The following is a 7,386-nucleotide window of genomic DNA, read 5'->3' on the forward strand; positions in this document are numbered from 1 at the left end:
ATACGCCCACCACCACGCCTGGCTAATTTTTGTAGTTTTAGTAGAGATGGGGTTTCACCATGTTAGCCAGGATGGTCTTGATCTCCTGACCTCGTGATCTGCCCGCCTCAGCCTCCCAAAGTGCTGGGATTATAGGTGTGAGCCACCACACCCGACCCCTTTCCTGGATTTTAGTGATTCTGGTTAAATTTGGGTTCAATGAAAAGAGAAAACTGGGTGTAGCAGTTGCTTCTGTTTGGAACCAGGGTCTCACCAAGAGCTCTAGATTTCAACTTTTAGTTATGATCCACTATTCCTTCCAGACAGTCCTGTTCTCCAATCACTTTCCTTCCAGGAAGATTTGTTTCATCTGTTGCCTTATCTGAGTTTATTATGGCTGATTACTCAATAAACACTTCCTTTCTGAGGCCTCTCTCTTTAAAGTGCCATCTCGCTGGGGTGAAGCCTCTGTCTCTCTCTTTTCTCTCCCCCACAGCCTGGCTTTCATCAGGACACGCTGCAGACTTGGATGGGCGCAGTTCATGCAGAATGCAGCCTTTAGGTTTTGTCCCTTCCTCTCTGCCTTTCTTGCTAAAGCTGAAAAAGGGAGGATGTGGGAGAGGAGATGGTGATGCTAAGTCCTTGTCCCCAAAGACAGGCACCAAGGGGTTGCCAGGCCGGGACACAGAGCACCTGCTTCATGTATCACCTTGTGGGACACAGCAAAGACTCAGCCCAGACTCCTGTGCCCTTCAAACCTGCCACGCGGGGGCGGTGGGAAGGAGCCATCTCCTGTCCAGGCGGCCTGCGTGCTGGGGAAGTGGGAAGCCTCACAGCGGTGCTCCCAGGGGAGGCTGGCGCCCAGTCCTCTGTGGCCTCTCACCGCAGGTTCTCCCAGGACTGGGAAGGTGGGGAGCACACACACAGGCGCATGGCCACAGAATTCGGGGTCAGCGTAGCTGACAAAGGAGTGACCTCGTAATCCACCCCCCACCCCCAAACTCCTAGGGAAGTGAGCCAACGACACAGTAAATACTTCACTGGGTTTAAGAGGGGCTTTCCATGGTGACGTGTGAGTTCATTGTTTCTTTATTAAAGGAAAGCCAAGATGAGAAGTCACCAACTCAGAAACTTCCCTTGGGTTAATGAACTCAGGCTGCCAGGGAATGAAATGCGGGCATGTGTCTTTGTGGCTGATTCTGGGAAACTCCGCCTGGCTCTCCCGACATTCCAGCTTTCCAACCTGACCCTCTGACAAGCGTAAGGACATGAATGTTGTGGCATACTCTGATTAGAGACCCCTGTTCTCATTTGAGGTGCTCTGGAACCCAAACGGTGCACCACAGAGTAAATCCCAACACCATCCTGGGCTGACACTGACGGTGAGCATGCTGCACGCACAACGGTTCCCTGTGGAGGGAACGGTTTCTGTGGCTCATGAAGGCCTCCTCTCCTTCCTCCCACATTAATGCGATTGTTCCCTGGATGGGAATTAGTGTCTGAGACCCCGGCCGGGATCACTGTTGCCTGAAGCTTCCAGCACCCAGCCTTCAAAAACAGGCAAATGTGTTTGCAAGACAAATGTGAGGTTTGCAACAGAAAACCAGGGAAGGGCTGTGCATTTGGCCCTCTCTGTGTAAAATACAGGCATATCTATTTACAAGGGGCTGGATTTTAGGTTTTACTAATTAGCAGAATAATGCTGATGTTTAAATTTTCCTCATTTTGACATCAAGAAAAACTGGGAGGGAGGTGGTGGGAAGCCTATGGTTTATTCAGCTTTCATTCAACCAATATTTATGAAATGTTTGCTCTGCCCCAGGCCCTCTACTAGGCACTGGGGATATGGCAGAGAAAAGGCCATGCAGGACCCTGGGTCCCTCATGGAGGTCTGTGTCGGGCCTGCCGGCATAGCCTGACTGGTGTGGGTGCTGTGTGCAGGGCACAGGGCTTGGTGCCTCGGGAAACAAGGGGGCATGACCATGACCCCGCTGAGTGCACAGTGGGTGGGCTGAGGGAGAGGAAGGCAGATAGCACACTCCTCATCCTAAACCAACAGCTCAAAGGAGGGGTTTCGAGGCTTCTGTGCAGGAAACACAGCCCGGGGGTTTACTCATGGGAATCTCTCAAAGTATCCACAATCAGACAGAAGAAAATGAGCACAGGCCAGGCGCAGTGGCTCACGCCTGTAATCCCAGCTACTTGGGAGGCTAAGGCAGGAGAATCACTTGAACCCAGGAGGTGGAGGTTGCAGTGAACCTGGGTGACACAGTAAGACACTGTCCCCAAAAAAAAAAAAATTACCCTACCTTGGGTGACTTATAAACAACAGCAATTTATTGTTCGTTGTTCTGGAGGCTGGGAAGTCCAAGATCAAAGTGCCTGCAGACTCAGTGTCTGGTGCAGGCTGCTTCCTGGTTCACAGACAGTGCCTTTCTGCTGTGTCTTCACCTGGTGGACGGGGTGCAGGTTCTCTCTGGAACCTCTTTCCTAAGTGCACTGATCCCATTCGTGAGGCTCCACTCTCATGGTCAAATCACTTCCCAAATGTTCCACCTTGGGGGTAAGGATTTCAACACAGGAATTTTGGGGAGACATAAACAGAGCACAGCAAGGAGGTATGCGCCATTTCTCCAGTGGAAAGTTACCATTTATTTTTCCTGCTGTAATCATTAAGAGTCTGGAGAGGCTGTGCGTGGTGGCTCACGCCTGTAATCCAAGCACTTTGGGAGGCCAAGGTGGGCGGATCATGAGGTCAGGACTTTGAGACTAGCCTGACCAACATGGTGAAACCTTGTCTCTACTAAAAATACAAAAGTTAGCCTGGCGTGGTGGTAGGCACCTATAATTCCAGCTACTCAGGAGGCTGAGGAAGGAGAATTGCTTGAATCCAGTAGGCGGAGGTTGTAGTGAGCCAAGAGCGCACCATGGCGCTCCAGCCTGGGCGACAGAGCAAAATTCCATCTCAAAAAAAAAAAAAAAGATCTGGAGAAAGGCATTTCCAGGCAATGTGTAATATACATCCTGTACTTGTCCTCAGACTTTCACTCACTAGTTTCAGCATCTACGGAGGCTTCTGGCCTGAATCAGTTATTGTTATGATGCTTGTCAAATGGTGACTTTCTCATTCCACGATTCCCTTCTCATTGATTAGTTGACATTTTGCCACAAGAAAGTGCTGTTCCTCCTTTCTCCTCTATTTATGTCAGTGTGGACTCGGGGCTCTTATTTATTCTGGAGGTTATGATCTACAACTGTCATTGTTTGTTTCTGATGCTCAAGGTTGGGTCCGTGGGAGCCCCTTCAAGCTGCTCAAGGTTGGGTCAGTAGGAGCCCCTTCAAGCTGGCTTCTGTGGCTTTCTTTTATCACGTTCCCACCATTATTTGAGCACTTTCTTACTTTCTCCTTTGTTCTTTTCAATTGGCTTCACTTATAATTAGCTGGAGCTCTGCTGTTTACTCATTCGTCCACTTATTTACTGACTGTCTCTTGTGTCAGCCTTGTTTACAGCTGTGCTTCAGCTCCAGAATGTGTTTAGTACAGAGCGAGCATTTAACAGAAGACAGCTCTCAGGTGTGTCAGGAAATGTGATCTCGGGGAGCCCCAGAGCCCTGCCCCACCCTGGCCTGGGGGAACTGACAGCTCTGGTGGCCAATTCAGCACACACTCCCCTCCCTGAGGACCTGCACATTTACTCAGTCAGGGCTTGGGCAGACTGGATCTGCCCAAATGAGTAGCCCAGGCACGGCTCTCTACCAGCGATGGGGTGGGTGGAGTCGATGGGCCCTGCTCTCTCATTGCCCGCAGTGTGTTCTCGTGTGGTCTCTGGAGGGTCTGCAAAGGGCCCGGGCTCCAGTTGTCCAGGGCTATGACCCCGTTAATATGCAGTTTTTATGGTTTTCTTCCTTTACTGTCTTTCTTCCCCAGCCTCCCTCCTTGTGTTTCTTGGGATCATCTCCCAAATAGGGTCTACCTTGACCGAACTCTAAACCAAGACAGGAACCTCATCTTAGGATGACCTCCCAGGACCGCAGAGAACTGCTAGGAATGAATTCAAAGTGAAACTCAGGAACATCTCTTCATGGTTGAGTCTCCAGCCCTGGAGGACTGCAAAGACTACAGCCTTTCTCCAGCAGAACCGTGCTTCAGCGGAGACTACTTCTTCCCACAAAGACTACAGCCTTTCTCCAGCAGAACTGAGCTTCAGCGGAGACCACTTCTTCCCACAAGACGCTTGCCCTCCTTCCAACTGCGGCTGGCCGGCCACCAACGGGGAAGCCATGAGCTGCCTGAAACCTGTTACCACAGCCCCGAAACTTGGGCTCTGGTGCTGCATGCCTGTCTAATTCTGGATAAATGAATGAATAAGTTAAAGAACAAACGGATGGGAAGATGAGAAAATGGCCAGCTCACACATGTGCATCAGGCCCTCGGTCCAGTGCTCAGCCCCCAAACCTGCCGGCAGCTGTCCTGGAACCCAGACACAATTCTAAGGCTTGGATGCAGCAGGTTCAGCTCACTAGAATGAGAGGATGCCAGAGCTGGAAGAAACTCACTGTCCTCACAGATGGGAACCCCAGAGTCCAGAGCCACTCTTCAACTCACTCCAGGACACACAGTTCACATGTGACACGGCACAAGGGCACAGGACACAGGTGGTGGGGAGCTTTGTAAAAAGCCTACCTGTTCACATTCTTGAAAAGTTAGGGATGGCATCTTTGGACTCAGACCCCGTTGGACCAATGACGCACGTTGCTGGACCCTTCTACTTGCCGTGATTTGATCTCGTCTCCTCTGACCCAACACAGAACGCATGATCCTCCCACCACGTCCTTCCTTCCCTAATGCTGTCTCAGGTGCCCCTGTCTCGGGGAGTGTCCCCCACCCATCCAGTCAGGGGTGCTGGTGGCCCCGGAGGTCATCAGGATTGTGATGTGTCTTCACCTCAAGTCCCCTTTGTTCCCCCATCCTGACCCGCTGAATCTCAGCACTTCCCTTCACTTCCCCTACGCTGTCCTAGGCCATGTCCCCGCTGTCCCCTTCCCTGCTGAATACTCTGTGGCTTCCACTGCCCCCAAACCCCAAACCCCTCCCCAAGGCCCACACAGCAAAATGCAGCACGTCCCCCCCTGCCAGTCTTTGCACTTGCTCTGCCCCCACCCGGACCTTTCTTCTCCCTCATCATTGCCTTCCTGGCTCTTTCTTGCTTCTCAAGTCTCAGCCCAAATGTTTCCTGTTTACAAAGGTCTTCACCAACCATGCTGGCTAAGGGACGCGCAGACCTCTGCATCTTCTTCACCAGCACCCACTGCTCTCCAAGCTGCTCCAACTGAGCGAGACACTTGCTGGTCCCCTGTCTGAGAGCGTGGGCTCCGGGATGGCAGATGCCTGGCTCACTTGCTGTGCACAGGATCCCCTGGGCCTGGAACAGTACTTGGGGCATGAGAGAAAGCTGATCCCCTGGGCCTGGAACAGTACTTGGGCGTGAGAGAAAGCCACGTGCTGGGCTGGCCTTCTTGCAGGCAGGCACCCCGGGTTCTGCACCACGGCACCTCCTCCCTACACCCGAGTACAGACTGATGAAAGCCCCATTGCCCTGGCTTCACGCCTGCACCGCTTTCCTGATTCGGGCTCCAGCTCTTCTTTCTTAGACCCCAAGCTTGGGTTGGTTCTGTCACCTGCTGCTCAGCGGATGTCTGTTCAAGGAAGGAGTCAGGCTGGGCTCCTCCACGCATGACTGTCAGAAACCAAAGTTAAAATGGGAGCATCTTCCTTTTCGGAACCAAAGCCAGTAGACAGATGCTCTGCAGATTAGAAGAAAGAAGTCCAAGGAAAGTGTCTGGTTGTCTGCTTTGATCACTGCAGCTGTATCCCCCTCCTCATCCCCTAGAAAATCACACCTGGGAGTGATTTACAAATACTCATCAACTTGCCAAGTGCTTCTCTAATCTGCCCATTTCCACAAGTTCTCCCTTCTCTTTCTTGACACATGTGATCATGAAAGCTAAGAAATAATACCTCCTCCTCCTCCCCCACTGCCACCCACATAAGATCCATGTGTGCACGTCTCTTGGCAAAGGAGGGCCCACCCCAGAAACCCTAGCAGGGTACCCTCTCCAGAGCAACGGGAGAGTCCCGAGCTCCATGTTGCTGGAAAGGGCAACCCTCAGGGCTCCTTCCCTCTCAATCTCAGCCTGAGAGTCACCCCAGGCTCCCCGGCCAACTCGGTCTCCACGTCACTCCCTTCCCAACTCTATGACGCCGGCCACGTCTCTTGCCTGCTTTTCCCTGAGTCTCCTGTCTCCTCTCCTAAGAACAGAACTTGAATCCTCCTGCTACGTTTTCATGCTGTTCCTTTTGTTTGCCCCTCTGTGGAAATGGGAATAACCAGTCCGTATTCTTTTTGTTTGATGGATGGGGTTAAAACCATCAGTTCACAAGTATACAGCCCTGATTTACCAAAGCCTCCCTTCTAGAATTGAGTTTGTATGCCTCTGATCATTCTGGCTGCTTTTGACAGATTCTTTACAGTTTTCTTTTCCATTTTGTGTTAAGTTCAGAAACCCCCATGACCCATGGAGTCCAATATCAGGTTCAGAGTGGAACCGTAAGGAATATCTTCCCTCCATTGTCACATGTCCCCGGGCTGGACTTGGTGGTGACATCCTGAGTGCGTCTCCATCACTTTGCTCTTCACAGCGTACTGAGAGCAGGACTCCTGTGGACCCCTGCTCCTAGGTAAGAGGGTCTCACCTCTGCAGCACTGGATGGAGCCCTCCACCTGGCTCACAGCTACTACCAACAGATGCCGACTGTCCAGGAATCCATGGCTGATGGAAGCAGGGGCTCATGCCTGAGACACAAACCCAGGATCCTGACCGCGGCTCTCTCCAATGTTCTTCTGCCCTGCTCTGAGGGCACACGCCAGCCCGAGTGGGCATCTCTTCTACTTCTTGGGCCTCCCCCACGTCTCATCTTGTATCCTTCCTCCCCCTGAAAGACCCTCAGGGGTAAGGAACACACTTGTTGACAATTGTCTGACAGCTTCTGGCTGTGCCCAGCACAGATCGGCACACCCAGGACATAGTTCAGTTTCTCTGGCTCTACCCAACAAACCTATGAGCTCATGTGACAAATCTCCTTTCCCCAGATGCCAAGCACGTGGAGACACTGTCTCAGAGGTAGCCACCCCTGGATCATTCTGTTCTGTTCCATTCTATTCTATTCTATTCTATTCTATTCATGGAGACACTGTCTCAGAGGCAGCCTCCCCTGGATTGTTCTGTTCTATTGTGTTCTATTCTATTATTCTATTCTATTCTATTCTATTCTATTCTATTCTATTCTATTCAATTCATGGAGACACTGTCTCAAAGGCAGCCTCCCCTGGATTGTTCTGTTCTGTT

The sequence above is a fragment of the Colobus angolensis genome, unplaced genomic scaffold (assembly GCF_000951035.1).
Source record: "Colobus angolensis palliatus isolate OR3802 unplaced genomic scaffold, Cang.pa_1.0 Scaffold136, whole genome shotgun sequence".
Taxonomy (NCBI): Eukaryota; Metazoa; Chordata; class Mammalia; order Primates; family Cercopithecidae; genus Colobus; species Colobus angolensis.